The following is an 18,288-nucleotide window of genomic DNA, read 5'->3' on the forward strand; positions in this document are numbered from 1 at the left end:
GTAAATGTATGCCTTTATCCAACAGGCAATTTGATGAATTTCATAGACTGCTTTTGTATTGCTGTTTGCTGTGCAACATCCTCTACAGAAATCGTGGCTGGCTTAATGCTCTCTTTAGCACACAGCGTAATTGCCCCCTGCAATTTGTTGCCTGGAAAGGTTACTGAAAAAGAAAGGAGGGGAGTGAAGAATAACACTGGTGGCTGGGGAGCAAAGAAGAAGGAGAGAGAGAAATCCGACAGCATTTGAAACACAATTTATTCCGGGCCAAGGAATGCAATTGCAGAATGGCACAGGCCAGTCCCAACCCGACCCCATTCCTCGCAGCAGACAGGTTTCCCCAGCATGAATGAAGCCACAGCTGAGCACGTGTGCAGGAATTCAGCTCCCACACAGGCGGGGTGCACGGAGCCACCACCAAGCCCAAGGCAGCCTGCCTGAGCAGGAGCATGAACGGCACAACCAAGCGAGGAGGCAGCAGAGGGAGGGAAGGAGGAAACCCCAGCGGAAAGGCTGGGGAAGGGAGCAGAGAGGGGGCGGCTGGCGGGAGGAGAGCGAGCTGGAGAGGGAGGATGGAGAGGGGAGAGGGAGGCGCGGAGACGGCAGGCAGTGTTTATTAATTTTCTGCTTGGCTGCCTTTGGTGCCATAGCTCCGAGATCATGGAGCCGCTCCACACTCTATTAAATAATTCAATCTGCGAAGAATCCAAGTGTGTAAGCGAACACTCTTATGCGTCTTAAAATTTAATTGCAGAGCTAAACAAGATTAAGTGCAAGGAAGACATAAAAGATATGAAAATAGATGCTGGGGCTTTTGTTTCTCTCGCTGCTCGAGCCCTGCACAGGAACCTTTCCCCATTTTTCACACCGCTCCGCTAAAGAGCCTGAGCCTCTTTTCATCTGCTCCCCCCTCCTCTTGTTCTATTTACAGCTGTGTTTGCAAGCAGCAGGCTCGCAAATCACTTAATATCCATTAGAGCAGCTCCATTCACCCTGCTAGGCTCCTGTTCTGGCAGCCTTTCTCTCATAAATCCTCACATTCAAGGGTTTAGGGAATCAGCCACAGGCACCTTCTCCAGCAGCCCCCTTGCCCCCCTGGAGCCCACGATTGCCTCCCTGTAACCAGGCTGGTGATCGCTGCACCAGGACAGCCTTCAAGGTCCAAAGCCCAGATGTGAGCATTAGAGATTTGCTCAGAACATCTGCAAGTGCCCCAGATCCACATGGCCTGGGCTCAGAGCTCGCCCAGAGAGCTGGCAGCTGGCTCAGCCACGCTCCCACCCACTCTCAGAGCAGCTTTTATGGGGCTGAACCCCAGGGACATTGCTCGGATCCCCGCTGCCAAGCTCACAAGGGTGATTTTGGGGCGCAGGAGCACGGGGCTGAGCACCTCCTCGCTCACACCGGGCGTGTTCCCAGCCCTGCTGCATCATTCGCTTGGAGCTGCAGCAGCAGCACAGGAGTGATGGAGGTGAGCATCATCCGGGAGGGCAGAGAGGGAAACAGGGAGGAGGAATTACAGGGGGAGTAACAGGGGGGTGGAGAGCTGCCTTTGTGCTCCTGTGGTTTAATAGGAAAAGCCGTGTTCCTGCTCGCTGAGCATGCTGCCCACTAGCTGAAGCGGGCAAGTGCCTTTAAGGACTTCTACAGAGAGGGGAATAAAAGCCAGGCAGGGCTGGAGGAGCCAGTGTGGCCTCAGCACAGGGAAGGAAAATGTCACTCAGTTTTACAGACAGGGAACCTGAGACCCACCGAGACCAAAAATCACACGTAAGGGTTAGTGTAGAAAGGACAGAGCCTGCTGGCTCCCAAACCCCTGAATTTCCCCAGCCTTGTGCCCAAGAGCCTGTCACTGTCCCCAGGCAGCAGCCAGACCTCTCTCCGGGCTGCTCTGGGCACCCACAGAGACCCCATCCCTTCACCAGCCAGCAAGAGGCGCAGGTAGAGGTTTGGGGATGATTAGTATTTCATGAGCATCTCAGCTTTTAATTACAGTTGTCATCAATAAAAAGCTCCGTGCAGGGTGGAAAAGAAGCGTCTAAAACACTTTCCATGTCGGAGTCACGAGGAGATGGCGCGGGAGTTTTACCTGTCACGCTGCGCTCTGATGCATCCTCTGAAAGCAGGACCCTGCTCCCGCTGCTGGGGCTGAAAGCCCGGCTCACCTGCCCTCACCCGCAGCTGGGATGTTCCCTACCCCAATTAGCTCGGCACAGCAGCCGCCGTGGGTTTGGTTTCGGGTCTGTTTTCGCCTGTGGTCGGTGCTGGAGGAAATGCTGAGCGTTAAGCGGGTGCTTCTAATGTCACCCCCATCACTCCGCGGCTCGCGGTGGGAGTCATGGCGCGCCGTTTGTTTTACCCCAGCACACGCGGGAGCCGTACAAAATGTCACGGCAAAAAAAATAAAAGTCACACAAAGTTGGTGCATTTTCATATCTTTGCTGGAAGATCAATCAAAATGCTGCTTCTTCACGGGAGAAGCAATCTCAAACATCTCCTGCAAGCCTGCCTTCACCCAAACAAGGCGTCACTGGAGTTTCATCTTTGTTATTACACAAGCTCACAGATGTATTAATATAATTTCTTGCAAAGGGCAACAAGTAAAACCTAAGGCTACTTTGTCTTCATTTGTTTGTCTGCTGGGCTTCTTGTTGTTGATGGCTGCTGTTACACGGGCTGTTGGGAATGCAAACTGGCACTAAAACATGCAAACTTTCACCGCCTGAAATCTCATAAAAAGCCTCCCTCTCCTCAAAAGCAGGGGGTCTGGTTACTGGTGTGGGTGTGTGACGAGCTGGGACAGCAAACGAACAAGCTTCAAGGACGCTGTGCTGCTACACGAGCCCACTGCCAAGGCGGGCACGTTAGGGACGGGGCACCAGAAAGTGCTGTTCAGATCCAGATGCCCCCTCCCCAAAAACTGCGAGGTGCCATGTCATTTCGCAGCCCTCCAATGCGCCGTGCAAAGATCCCTGCACACGCCCCTCCAGTGCCAGATTGCTGTTATAACATTTATAGTGATTGACGGATGGCATAGCAACAAGTGAATTAAACAGGCGCTCGCTCTGACATGAGTGGCGGTAAATGTCATAAAAGATCAACCATTATATTCCGAGCATGGCTTTCCTACCGCTGAGAGAAACCGATTTAGGTGATTTAGTGGAAATGAAGACTGTGGAGAGCGCACGGAGAAGGGGAAGTTTGGAGCAGAGCTAATTCCGCTCCAAGCTGCAGCTTTGCCATCCGTCAGTTCCTATCTATAGGATACGGGTCTGGGATCCGGATCCTCTCCTCGAGAGCAGGGAGTCGCCTCACCTCCCTGTGCAGGAGAGCGGTGCTGTGTAAGGCACATCCCAGCTCCACACCCCGCTCCCACACCCACCCAGACCCTTCCCTGCCACACGAGCATCAGAGCAGAGGCGATGTGAGCAGCAGCACAGGTATGAGCTGCGTCTGCTACCTGCAGACGGTGACCGAGCCACCAAACCATCCTCCCGGGACCTGCCTTCCGTGCACCGTGTCAAGAGCAGGGTGAAAACTTCCTGCGTTTCGCTCAGCATCCCCAGACGCCCCAGGCCACGTGCCTATTTCACACTCCAAGAGGACAAACAAAAAAAAAAAAATCAATCTGTATTCTAAAGACACACGCCCTAAAAATAACATTGTTTTGCAGAAGCGCCACTTTAAATCTTGAGCAATTGAAAAACCAATTTGCACTTAGAAACATTCAATTTGTTTGCAGGTGTTTTCCCCCTCAAGTCACACCGGATAATTCAGACTGGCAGAGCACACAAGCCCCAAAAGGTGCCACAAACCTTGCCACAAAGCGACCCCTGTAACCGTGCCGATCCGGGCACGATTTGCAAGATGTGACAGGAGAGTCACGGGGCTGGAGCTGAGCTTCCACATCAGGGAAATTAATTTGGCATGTAAAATGAATGGGGTGCGATACGGCTGGGGCCGAACAACCTGCCAGCACACCCATCTGCACAGGCATTTATTCGTGCACGTTCCCTGGTGTGGAAGGAGGCCACAGGCCTTTGGTTGTGGCCAGGAGGCCCACAGGGGCAGCTCTGGGGTCGGATGGCACCTTCTGGGGGACAGGAGAGGACAAAGCTCCAAGGGGGGATGGACCCAGGGGCTCCAGCTGCGGGAGAGCTGCCCCAGGCAAGGTGTGGAAGGAGTCTGGCAGCAGGGCTGCCCAGAAGCAAAGTGCGTGGGGTTAACAAGCAATCAGTGGTTACTTTAATTAACTAAATTCAATTAACTTAATTAAATTCAGTCTTTAGAAAGTCCCAGATGCCTAACACCATGAGTTAGCGCTAGGGGTGCCAACAAGTCCAGGAACCGCAGCTCTTCACTAAATGAGCTCCAATCAGTTCTACCCCCAGCTTATCACAACAAAATTCAGTGCAAATCGCATTTTCCACTTTGTTCAAGGATGTTCTGATTTTCTTTCCTATCCCACCCTACCTCAATAACCTGAACTACTGCGATTTCCCCCCCATTTTCCAAGGGCACTCCTACAGCACGTATCAAGGACAGTTTTGCCTGAAGCAAGGCAGCTCCATCCCATGCAATTTCAGCAAGAACCCAGAGAAGCGCCCGAAATCTTTGCTGTGATGCAAAGCTGGCAGCTTCCTGTGCTGGCAGCAGTGCCCAGCTTGCAGGACCGGCCCCAGCAGCAGCAGCGCGGCCGTCAGAGCCTCTGCATTTGCCGTCAGAGGGAGCTCAGCCCGCGGACACTTGCATCACTCTGGCTCTCTTTCACCAAAAGCTATTTGCAACCAGCATGGGGTGACGTGGCTGGATCTGAGCTGTGGGATTACCTGTACATCTGGGAAGTGCTCTGCTGCGTGGGGAGGGTCACAGAGCATCCACGAGTGGGCTGCGACTGCTGGCACGGGATGGAGACACCGAGACACAGCCTGCCTGCATGATTTCTTCTTTGCAGCAAGCAGAACAAGACCCGGGGAGAACGAAGAGTGACTAACCCCAAACCCAACTCATCCATCACATTAATCGGCATCGCTGACACCCCGAGCCCCAGTCCCTCACCTTCCAGCCAGCTGCTTGAAGGTGTGCAGCTATTGATCCTCCGGATGCCCGTGTGATTGGAGTCTGAAATCTAATGCCTGCGAAGTCCAGCCGAGCCCAAACCTCTCAAATCATGTTGACACGTTTAGGAGGTGCCAGGCGCTTCATCCTCCCCGGTCCGATATGTAATTATGTAAGTGTCACCATGATGTAGGTGTTTGGCAGGGCAATAAAACCCCAGGAGCCCTGACAGCCGGCCACTGCTGCTCCACGCTGCCTGCGAGAGCGTTTGCTGCCAATTTCTTTCTGTAGTTAGTCTGGAGGAAATAGAGCTCAATAAAACGGCGTGTGGATCACAGAAGAAAGTTTGTCTTGAAAAATGGGTGGAGGAACTATCAGAGTGCTGCTGTCACCCCAGGCCTGCGCAGGTTTAAGTGTTTTTCACTTAAAACACTTTCTCTGTTTCCCGCTGCTTGCAGAGTTACACCCAGGCAGTGGGGGCTAGCTGGACAGGACAGCCTGGAGATGCAGGATCTGACCCCACACCTCCCAATTTTCTGCTGCTCTTGACTTTTGTGCACTTCACACAACAGCAATCAGGTTCCACCAGGCACTGCCATCACCTCCCTTTGCTTATGGGATGGGGACAGGTCCTGGGACCTGCTGGGAAGGTGGCACATCCCTTCGGGGGCTCCATCAGGGCGCAGTGCGGTGCCCCCCACTGCCTGTCACAGCCCAGTGGGCTGGGAGCACACCAGTAGCTGCTGGATTTCAGCACAGCACAGCCAGATCCATGCCAGTCCTTTGGCCACAGTTTCACACAGGGCTCCAGCAGCAGCCTTGGCAAATTACCTGACGGATTCCTTAATCCCTTCAAAGCCCTCAAAGGCTTTGCTGCTGCTCAGGTCGCTCCCTGCCAGCTGGAGCCGGGAGCAGGATGGTGGGAGGCAGCGGAGCCTCTCTCCTGGCTGATGTTCCCCCAAAGAGCACGAACACTTCCCAGCAGCTTGATTCCTCCCATCAGGGCTTAGGAAGCGTAATTTTTCTTCACTAATATATCTTTTGCTTGATGAGCTGTCGATGGCAGAAGGATTTAATCTCCCATACCCTTTCTCTCCCAAATCCGCTAAGGTGAAGGCACTTTATTACAGAACCACTCAGCTGTCTGTTTCTATTGATCACGCCTTGGCACGGGTGACCTTGGATCGATAGGCTGCCGATTATTTAGTGCATGTTCACCCATGTCAAATGCCAGCGGGGATGGCACTGGGCTCCGGCAAGGAGCACAGCCCTGCTCCATCCCAAAATCTCACGGGCAGCAGCAGGGACCCACGGCCACCCTACGCCGACTCAAGGGGCTGGGGCTTGCAGTCTGGGGAGGAATTATCTGCACCCTTGTGCCCACTTTTCTCTCAAGCCAAAACCCCTCTGCCGTAACTACCCGATGATTCATCCACCTCCAAACAATGTCCCTTCCAACCAGCTTCCATCTTCCCTTCTCATCAGATCCCTCGCTTCCTTTTTCCTTTAGAGCCAAAGCCATTTTTCTATTACATACTGATTGATCAAGCCTTCGCAAGCAGGCTGTCAGCATCTCCTTGATACTTCATTTCCAATCCCCACACAGCGGGCTGCTGGGCTGAGCCCACTCACTCCAGTGGCAGCAAACGGATACATAAATGTGCACAATTAAGGAGAGAAGGCGGGGGGAGAAATTGATCCTGCTTTGGATTTTATGCCCCCAACTCAAAAGCCTGTATCAAGGAGATGAAGCAGCCAGCGTTAATTCTAAAACACACGAGCAGAGGAAGAGGATGACACAGGGGTGAGCTGCTGAGTGCCAGGAGAGAGAGAGACTCCATCCTTGTGCTGGAAGACGGGCGAGTTTCCAGAACTCCAGCATACCTTGTGCTAATGAGTTGTTTTCCACTGTAAGAAACAGTGAGAACAAACCCAAAGTCATCTAAACAAGGGCTGTGGCTTCAACAGGCCAAAGATCAACCACCCTCAAGGAAAACACTGGCAAGGAGGCAAAAACATGAAGTGCAACCTCGGTGCAACCTCCTTTCCCTTCCTCTGTATCGCCTGGCAAATTAAATGACAGCAGCGCACATACGGCTGGAGAGGGGACGCTCCCTGCCTGAGCCCAGGTGCTTCGTGCTTGCAGTCACCTGGTGGCCCTGGGAAGTGACGCTGCCTTTCTGTCCCCACGCTGCCTTTCTGTCCTCACCCCACATTCCTCTGGGTGCAGGGAGGCTGCAGAGGGCTTCGCTCCCCACACAGCAGGGATCAGACACGGAGGTGACCAACAGCCCTGGCACAGGAGCAGTTTGTTCTGCAGCCGCTTGGATGCACGGGGAAGAGCTCTGATAATTACCACTAAAAGCTCCCTCCTTCCCTCCTCCTGAGCAGCAAGCAAGACAGCGTTACAAAGAGGGGAGGGGAAGAAATGCATGTTTTCTCCTTTCCTCTCTCCCTCCTTCCCCTTATTTTCAGTTATCCTCTGCTGAGCTGCAGCAGCACAGGCAGCCAGCAGGACTCCCTTCCCCAGCCCAGCCCACCCAGGGGCCAGGATTTGGGTTTGGGCACTGAGCTGTGCCTGCACTCTGTGGGATGGATGCGGGACACGAGCCTGCCCACGTGAGGGATGCAAAACCCCTACATCAGGCTAACGGAGAGGCTGGACAAGCCAGTCCTCACTGCTCTGTCACAGGGTCCTGTCCCCTCTCCAAGCACAAGCCAGGGGCTGGGGGCACGTGCTGGATCAGGGCACCCACCCTCCCCGAAGCCCCCCTGAAGCCCACCCTCTCCCTGCTGCTGGCAGGCGGCTCAGCGCTCCGCAGGCTGCATCACCTCCTGGCAAAGAGCTGCCTTATCTGTACAGGCGAGGGAGAGCAGGGCTGCCCTGCCTATCAGCGATCAGCGGATTACCAGGAGCTTATCAGTTTATTAGGGGACAAAAGACACTTAGCAGAAGGGTTCTGAGACAGTGCGAGAGGCTGATAAGAAACAGCCCAGCTTCTTAGACACGCCACGTCTGGCACATCACAGGCTGCGGGACTGTGTTACAAAATAAGTAAGTGCACTGAGCGCTTTGGGCAACTGATAGCGCTCATGAAAGTCTAGCAGAGCTGCCTTGATGTAGGCAGGGGGACGGATCCCTTGCGGAGCCACCGCTCGCCCCTCTGGCACCCAGGCTGTGGGACTGGGCTCTCCCAGCCCACAGTTCACTGCCTCTTCTCCCACAGCCTCTCTGCATCGATCCCTGGCCTGCTCCAACCACACCACCTCGATGCCCAGCCCCATTGCTGCCTCCCTTTGCAGTGCTGCAGATCCTTTTGGTGTCCAGCCGGGGTATTTGGGGTTCCCAAGAAGGGGTGGCAGGGGAACAGGAAAGCACTCGTCACTCAGGAGCAAACAAAACAGGGTGGGCAAAACACCAAGGCAATGCACATGAATGCATCAGTGGAAAATACCCAAGAGGCTTTAATTTTCCTTCCAAAGTTTCAGGCAACTCCACTGCTTCTTCTCCTCCCCTTCTTTTTATTCTATTCCTTTTAATTAGCAACATAATGGAACTCAATCCACTTGCAATCTCCTCTGGCAAGAAACAACCCTCCCTGGACTCCAAATGGCCTGACTAATAGGGTTAGAGGCTGTAAAAAGTGCAAGACCAAATTTTCAACTTCCTCATATTAATTATCTCCTCCGAGCAGCATGACCACACTGCTACAGAGCAGCACCGAGGCACGCAGGATGCTGAAGGGACACGCAGGGACAGACGACGGCTGGACTCCTTCCCTGCATTTCAAGGCTTTAGGAACACGGGAACTTCCCCAGCAGTGTGGGATGGACTGAATTTAGGGCAGTCTGGCTTCAGTCTGGCTTCAGGCTCCTCGAGTCCCCATAGCACACAACACAGTGGGACCAGTGCTGCTGGCATGGGGAATGGGGAGGGAGGAGGTGCAGGGGGTGAGGAGAAGGGGCAAGCTGGTGTTTTGCCACTGTAATGGTATGAGGGGAACACGGATAAATAGGCTGACAGCTAATGCCATTTAGAGAGACAGACAGACTCAGCAGGTAAATAATGATAATGGTCTTCTAACGAGCTTGCATCTGCACAGCACCTTGCCTCCAACTGAATCCCAGAATGCTCTCCAAAAATAAATCCCAACACGATCCCTTAGCCCTTTGCCATTTTATTGCCTGAGCTGGAGGTGTGGGGGAGGCACTGACTCACCCTGGTGCTCAGCTGTGCCCTGCACAGGAGGAAATGCTCCAGGGGACTGGCACTTCCCAATGTGTGCCAAACTCCCTGCAGCATCTTTGCGAGGTCTCCCCTAGCGCATCGCTACGCTGGCAGCCTCTGGTACAGGACACCCATGGTACGGGGATGGGTCACTGCTTTGGGGCAGGAGGGGAAGGGGAACAGCCCAGGCTGTGGCTGCTGGCGCAGAGCAGTGGAGACTCAGCGCAGCAGTGATTAGGCCTTCGGTAGTCTTTCACCAGGCAAAGGAGGGCTGGATTGGAGGAGAATGGAGCCCGGCACCTCTCCCCCTTCCTGACTCCCCACAGGCCATCTCCTGCATTTCCTTTGTCTGCTCTCATTTCTCCCTTCCCTCCTGGCTCTGCAGCCCTTCTACTTACGCTTAGTGACCAAGTGTCCAAGGCTTCTCCTGAAACAGAAGGAATAACGTGTGCCTTCAGGAAGAAAGCATGATTTCCCCCCTACAACTACCTACTTCAGCTTCCCTCTTGGCTATGGCTCTCCCTCCCTGTCACACCATAACCATAATCTGGAGCTGCAGACACCTCCAGGACTTCCAGCACTCTGTGTAGCAGGACACAGAGCAGTCTCCAAACAGCTGCCAAGACCCCTGCCCGTGTCCCCAGACCCCATCACAAGCACAAGGGACATTCACAGCCCTGCCTGGAGAAATAGACCTTCAAGAAAAGCCACTCCTGCACTGCATGCTGTGATTTATTCCAGCCTGTTGCCTCCAGGTTCGGGAAACCATCATTAAGGACTTCTTGGGCTGTTTCTTTTGGTATGTGACCTGCAAACAAATGCTCCTCTCCAGCCCTTGGTTTTCTCCCAGACTCAGAGCAGAAGCTTTCAGCACACCTCTTTTAGGGCTATCTCCAGGTCCCAACCATCCTACAGGCTAATTACCATTGTAAACCCGAGCTGTTATTACCTCTCTGTAGGCTGGGAATGTACGTGCTCCCTCAAGCTGTGTTCTCAAAGCACTTGTCTCCACAGACCTTTGAGGTAAAAGGTGAGCATTCAGGACTATTTCTTCCAGTCCAGCTCCGCTCTAATTTCCAACTCTATTTGTTCTATTGAGTGGTTATCAAGTTAAAAATGCAAGGACTATAGATTTCTTTCCAGCTTAAATATCTGAAAACAAGTGTGCTAATGAGCAATCTGACCACCATAAAAATGATTACTGACAGCACTTCAAGGACCCAAGTTTACTGCCTTTAAAACTACTAACAGCAGCAGAATGCAACTGATTGTCCCAGAGCCATCAATCCAACCTTGGCCAAGGGGAATTTCCAGATGAACATTTACAGCAGAAGAAGAAAAGAGGAGAGAAAGAAAGAAAGAAAAGCCAGGAATTAAATAATATCTTGCCAAAGCTGCTCCAATCCTTCTACGACTATTTCATGCTCAAGAAAGGGGCCACGGATAAGATTTTCAAATGCTCCTAAATCACTTCCACCACTACAATTCATCACAGAAGAGAATAACACCCCAGACTGTAAATGCCCAAAGGCATTTACAATGGGCATTGCCATCCCTGTGACATTGAAAATATCTTCTGACAATGCCCAGTGTGGAAACCCAGGGTCTCACCTCAGCTGTGGGTCTCTGCTGGCCCCAGAGCTGCTCCTGGCAGGGTCTTCAAACCATGGGGTCACTAGCACAGAGAAGGCTTGCTGTGTAAGGATCTCAAAAGGGAAAGGAAACCCAGTCACTTCATGGCAGTGGGAACCTACATTAAGCCCAAGGAAGTCTCAGTGAGCCCCTGCTCTCATTGCCTGGAGAAAGAGAGGCTTCCACAAACACGCAGCCCGTGCACACGTGATCTGGATTTAGTATGGTGATTAGCAACACTCTGTGAGCACACGCAAGCTGAGATTTATAAAGTCACTCCCTGCAAGGCAGATGAACATCTTAATCTCTTAGTCCACTTTTAATAAAAGCCTGACATTAAAACATGTTTACACATTGTTTTGTATCTGCTGGCGAGCTGTGGTTTCGCTCCCTGGCTGCAGTTCCTCACAGTTGCAGGGATGAGCTGGCTCTTGGCTGGAAAGGCATCTTCCCCTCTGCAGCAGCGCAAGTTCCAGAGGGCTACGAGGGAAGACAAAGCAGGGGCAAGCACACAGCCCTCCAAAGCCCCTGGAGTCAGACTGGAGCCCCAGTGCCCCTCTGAGCAGCCACGGCCATGAACCAGGCTGCTGCTGCTTCGAGGGAGTGAGGAGCAGGGATAAGAGGAAAGCCAGGCACCACCGTCAGTCCCAAGGTAAACTGGGGTGGAGGGGTCCATCACCCGCTTCTTGTGCACTGAGCAGGAGCCAAGCCTGCTCCTTGCCACCCCTGTGCTACACAGGGCTGCAGGGAACCTACTGCTCCAGGTCCAGCCAGAGCCTCAGCAAGGGTTTTTTCCTACCGCAGATTTCCTCCTACACCCCTCACTCCCACCAGAAAACCAAGCTCAGGTTGGAAGTCCTAAGGAAAAGCCAAAAAAAAACAAACAAAAAAAAAAAAAAACACAGAGCTACCAGGGTACAGACTTCAGCTTGGAGGTATTCTTCAACAGAATTCTGCCCTTCTCCAGTGGCTGATGAATGATGTTACAGTTTATGCTGCCCATCTGTTAGGATATAATCCTTACTGGAAGAAAAAAAAAAAAAAAAAGGACATAAAATTCTGCGCCATTTAAACACGGTGTGGAGATTTATCGACGTCTCATAGCCCCTTTGTTACTCTAATGATCGCCCATTTTAGGGTTCTGCTTTGTTTTTGCAAACAACCACCTATTCTCTCTGCATTTATCATACAGCTAATAAAAGGGAGAGGTAACAAAGACAAGGTTATTTCACTTGGAGCTCTAACTTCCTCTCAAACAGCCAGGAGGGACCGAACCAGCAGGAGGCCACGATCGGAGCACAGATGGGGCCATCACCCCTAGTCCCACAGCAGGATGGGGGGATGCTCCTTTAGGGCAGAGCACTGCTGGGACCGGCTGGGAAATGTGTCACAAGGAGCTGTTAGACTGCTGGGGAGCCGGAGCAAGCCTGAATCTGCTCCAGAAGAAGAAAGGATGGGTGCTTCCCGAGGATGGGTGCTTTCCGAGGACAAGCTGTGGATGGCAGATCGAGTCCTACTGCCCAGAAGAGGGCACGGGGACATGGAGACATGCAGTGCTGCTGGGACTGTATTCAGAAGGGCGCTACACAGCTCTCATCTCCACTTTTTTGCAGCTGTCACCATCAGGAGGGAGGAACTGGGTCTGCCCCTCTCTCGCACAGCCTCTCCGTGCCGAGATTTCCACGTGTCCCATCCACTCCCACCCATCCTGAACACCAGGGGACCCGTGGGCTGGTGAGGACCGAGGCCAGGTGGGAGCAGGCTGTCCTCATCCCCCACCACCCCAGGGGAGCACCGCCAGCTCCCACCTCCCCTGGCAGGTCCCTGCCTCATTTCTCATGTAGGAGCTGGGGTTGGAGCAGGCTGGAGCGAGAGCTATGCAGGAGGAGGGTGCTCGGGGGTGGCACCGGTGGCTCAGCCCCATCCCGTAGCCGCACACGAGATGAGGTCTCCTTCTACTCCAGCGCCACAGGGACTCTGCTGACAGCATGAAGATGCAGCAGCAGCACAGGCACATGCACTATTAAAAAGGTTTTTCTTCTGGTAAGATTAAACGAGGCCAGAATCGTGGGTGGAAAACAGCTTAACCCCAGACCGAATGCAGAAGCAGGAGATTTCTGCCCTGGCGCTGGGGCCACTGCAGGGAGATGGAAGCAGATGGTCTGAGACACAGTATGGGGTCACATCCTGAGTTTGTCACTGATCTGTTGTCCCCTGGCTTCCCTCTAATCCATCACCTGCCCATCTTGTCCGTTTGAATTGCAGGATCTTTCTTATTTACTAAGAGTTCATTTCCCCCTACATGGATAACTCCAGTTTCTGAAGGACTAATCACCATTAGGACCACTGGAATGGAACCATGAGTACAAGTAAAAAGGAAAATAAAAGCAGGGGGGAAGGGAACAGCCTTTCTATTGGTTTCCTACTCAAAAGCCCTGCATCCACAGCAGCTCACACAAAGGCTCTCCGTGCATTACTGCAGAGGTTTCTGTCCTGTGCCATCAGCTGGAGGGAACGGGAAGTTCCCAGTCCTGGAGAAACTGCACGGGGCAATCCAGCCTGACTCAGGAAAACTCAGAGAATGCATTTTCTGGCTTCAGATAAATTAGAAACAAATCACAAATTGCTCAAACCATTGCGAGGGATGAAAGCAACTTCACTTCTGACTAATTTGTGTTCAAAGGCAGCCCAGCTTTGAGGATAGGTTTTGCAAGAGCCACCATGGGCATTCCTGCCTCGGCAATTCCAAATCAGATTTGCTTTTAAAACCCTCCTGCATTTGTAAGCCTTGCTGCCCAAGCCCTGTGCCCCTGCTGGGATCTGAAAGCCAAGTGCTTCGATCAGACACCTGTAATGGGTATCCTGCCATGCGAAAGCAAGGCACTCTGGCTGCCTTGCAGCAGGCGTGCAGGGAGCCAGCTCCGCTGCTGGCACCCGCAGCCGGCTCAGCGGGGCTACTGGGGCCAGTGAATTATAGCCACCAGGCCTGGCTGACACAGGCACAGAGGAGCCCACGGTGACAAAGCAACAAGCGGCCGTTCTTACACAGTCACCTTCTTGTCGACAGGAGCTGAGCATGCAGTCCCAAGCATTTTTCAAACGCCAGACAAATCCTGCACTAATACCCAGCACGGCTCACACCCAGCATGCAGGATAAGGAAAATTTAAGAGCCAAGGGTTAAAGTATTTCCCTGGGTCCCAGCGAGTCCTGGCAAACCAGACATCGCCCTGGTATGCTGAACAAGGCTAATCCAATCTCCTGCCCTCTCATCTTTACAACCCAGGACGACAGCTTCCTGCAAGAGGCTAGAAGAAGACGCATGGGTAGAGCTGCACAGCACCTCGTGCCCAAACCCTTCAGCACCCCCCAGCTGGGCTTTGCAGAGGAAGGACAGAGTGTGACGGGAGAGCCACCCACATGGGTTGGCAAAGCGCAGCACACAAAACCCTCCAAGGGCTCTGGTCCAGGCCACAGGGAGGGATGAGGAGGCAAAACATGCTGCCTTCTAATAAAACACACAGGTTTTATTAGCTGGAAGAGTCAAATGGCTTTGCAGGAGAATGAAATTCAGGGAAAGCTGCCCACACTGGCCAGATATAAACTACTAGCTGGAAAAACACCAGAGCCCTAGACGCACCTCCCAGACAGAAGCAGGAGCTGGTGCCATATCCAGCCCTGGCGTCAGTCCTAGCGTACAGCAGCACTGAATTCCAAAGAGGCAGTACAAAGGGAGAAGGGGGCTTATTGGTCCTTGGATCACTGTTCAGCTCATCCCAGCGGTTTCCTTCACTCAAAAATTTCCAGCCTCTTCCCAAGGTTTGTACCACGTACCCCGAGGCTGTGTTCTTGTCAAACCCCCAGTTACACACGCAGACACAGCCATCCCTGGGCAAAGGCTGGGAGCAGGTCACCAAGAATGACCCAGATGTTGTTTTGTCCAAGCCAGAGACCCTCCAACCTACACAAGAGTTTTTCCCACCAAGAAGCTTCGTGCAGAGCTGCAGGCTGGTCCACGTACAGGACAAATTCAACCAAAAAAAGGGTCGGCAGCCCTTTTGCTCACAAAGCTGCACCACACTGTACAAGCAACAGTGCAAAGAAGGGAAAGAAAAATAAAGGCCGGTTGTCCCAGAGGGCTCACTGCAGCTCCACACTTTCTAACAGCTTTGCTCCCTGTCTCAACCCCGAGCAGCTCCCCTCTCCTCGGTGCTGCAGTCTCAGAGCCAGGTACCACAGCTGACAGAAATCGATTTGCGACGAGCCAGGCGGCTCACTGGCGACACGGGTTGCCACTTCTCACAGGCACTGCTTTGAGATCACGCACGCACCTCCACAGAGCGAACCACTTCGGAGAGCCTTCGCAAGCAATTAGCATCCCCAAACTCCCGGTGAGTGGTGTGGGACATTAAAGTGAACATGCTCTGTGCTAGCACAGGAGCTCAGATTGGTTTGTTGATACCAGGAAATTACTGTTTTGCTCCCTGCTTGTGAGTCTGCTCGCTCCCAGCTCCCAGGAGGACTCCTGCAGAAAGAGATGGGTTTACTCCATTTTAGAAGTCACTGCTTTCCCTCCATCTGCTGTTCCCTCCTCCTCTGCTCCCAGAGAGGTCACCAGCAGGGTAGGACACCCTGCTGCCCAGCAAGGACGGGGACAGTCATGTCAGTACAAACATCAGGCTGTATAATTAAAACATATTTGCATCCCAAAGCTTGCACTGCATTGAATGAACTCATTTCATTAAAGTCAGCAGTGGGTCAAGCCAACAGTAACCTGCCTCTGTCAGACCTGGAGGGAGAAGGAAGAAGGTGCAGAGAGATCTGCAGGAGGAAGAGAAGGAAACCCTTTTATCCTAATTACAGCACAAACCAGCAGAGCTCAGCTACCACCTTTCCAACACCTTCTACCAAACCGCTTAATCACTGCAAATGAGTTTCTGTAATTACAGCAGGAAGTGATTTATCTTGGGGTCCAGAGGTTTAGTAGCATGACCTGGAGAGAAAGCCAGTGTCAGCAAAGAGGATAACTTACTTGCAGGGGGAGCTCTGAGCCGTGCACCAAGCTCCGAGTGTCTAAATCCCTCCCTGATCCATCCCAGAGCCAGTAAATATCATGTTTGCGTGTGCTTAGCAGACCCCTCTGGGAATCAGCTGCAGTGTGCTGCCTGGCACCAGCCTCCTCCAGGAGGGAGCTGAACATCCCTGGGAAGGGAAGGAGCAGCGGTGGGCTGGCAGCCTTCCCTGGGCACATTTCCACCCCAGGTGAGCAATCCTGTCCCAACCTTTCTTTGTTTGTTTGTTTTTTTCCTCCTTTCCCCACCTCTTAAGGCAAATGAAGATATTTCTTCCAAGCTGGGAGAGGCTTTGGCCACTGAGCTACCCCAGCTCAAACTTTTTCATTGCAGCTTTATTTATTTATTAATGTTTGTCACAACCTAAGAGAGCCAGATAAAACCAGAGGGCACTTCTGTCCCCTGTCGCAACTACCAGGGAAAGCACACGCGGCAGCTTTCCTCACATTCATCACCTGTTCCTGCAAACAGATGGAAAAGGAATTCCTCAGCTTCACATGGGTCTTGCCTTGGCAACTGTGTTTAAGTCAATATTCATTTGCTCTACGTGGCAACTTTAGTTAGGTACTCAGGAAAACAAACACTCCTGCGCCGCACTGTCTGGAAAAAGCAGGTTTTGACTTAGCAAAGTCTCCGACGACTTGCTGTGGAAAGGTCTGGAGCACACGCTGCTTCTGCTAGCAAGCCGGGGAATTGTGCGCTATTGACTTCGGTCAGTAAGATCAACATAATGTTTGTTTCTGTGCATGGCACCAGCAATTTAGACTTAGCAAAAAGGGTCTGCAGCCAGCAACCTTAGCCCAGCCCTGCCCAATGCCTCACGCATTCAAATAGGCTCAACAGATTCATCTGAAAGCTCCGCATGAATTTTCCGTCTCCAGAGCTACCCAAGGAAAACCAAGCACAGAACTCATTCGTGACTGTACGTTAGAGCCCGTTTCCTGGTGCCCAGCCCAATGTCCCTCAAAATTACAAGGGAAAACGTTTCCCGCAAATTCTGGGATTGGAACTGAAGGCCAGATTTTGCAAAGCACTCAGGGCCCAGAGTAAATTTAAGGGGTCAAACTTCTGAAAGTTGTCTGTCAAGGGGTGCCTAGGCAGGGATGTTGCTCATAGCCACCAGTGTTTTCCCTGGCTATCACAGGAGTGGAGTCTGGCCTTTTGCTACAATCCTGCACACACCTTTTATTTCTTTTCTTCCTTTCTTCTTTCTTCCTTTCTTCTTTTCTTCTTCCTTCCTTTTTCCTTTCTTCCCTGGAAGGAGTACATCCCTGGCTGGGCCAGTTGTTATTCTTCAGATCAGCTCCTTATTTCCAGTTTAAAATTAAAGAAAAAAAAAAAAAAAAAAAAAAAAAAAAAACAGACTAACCAACCAAACAAAAATATTAAAAAAAAAAAAAAACATTCTCACCATCACACCAACAAGGCAAGATACTGTAAGATACTCTTGTAACTACTGCACGCAGGCAAGGAGAGGAGCAGAGGGCGATGAAGCCTGCCTGCATCTCACGCCTTGGCCTCTCCACACCTGGTCCGATCAGCGCTGAGCTGCTGAGGTCTGTTACTGCCTAACCAAGGCTGGGTGCACGGTCCTGAGCCCAGAAGGGCTCCTAGTAACAAGTCCCATTCCACATACGTGCATTAGATGGGCTAGAGGAAAACAGGGCTTCAACAGCCTTGCAGGGAGTCCAGCAGAGGCAGGATCAGAGCCACGGCCTCCGTCTGATGCCCAGCCCCACGTGGCTGAGGTCAGCCAAGCGCTGAGAAGCCAGAGCTCACGAGTGAAGCTTCTGAAGTGTGTCTATCAAAGCAAGCTGGATAAACACTGCCACTGCTTAACAGTCCTCTCCTAGGCATCTACAAACCCAGGCACTCGAACTTGAGAGCCAGGACGAGTTTATCTGGCCAAGTGTTTTCTTCTGCGCTGAGCACTGCCAGCAGCTTGCAATGCGAGTGGGGCAGGGAGGCAAAATCCAGCGCGGATGCTCTGCCAGGGCCAGAGCAGCAAGCAGAGGAGAAGCACAACAGCAGCACTGCTCACAGAGCCTGCATGCGGGCACTACCGGCTGCTGCCTCCATCTCGCTCCCTGGGAGACAGATAAACCCCAACTTCACAGAGGGGAGAGCAAAGCAGCTCATGCAGGAGCACGCTTGGAGTGGCAGAATGCCTCTCCGGGCACGTTTGCATGAAGGGCTGAGCAGGGTCTTGGCTGCGCACCCCAGAAACAGCTGCAACTGGGAAGCAGCTTGGTTCTTTGGATTACACTGGCAGAATCATGAAAAAAGAAAATAAATAAATA

The sequence above is a fragment of the Anas platyrhynchos genome, chromosome 27 (assembly GCF_047663525.1).
Source record: "Anas platyrhynchos isolate ZD024472 breed Pekin duck chromosome 27, IASCAAS_PekinDuck_T2T, whole genome shotgun sequence".
NCBI lineage: Eukaryota > Metazoa > Chordata > Aves > Anseriformes > Anatidae > Anas > Anas platyrhynchos.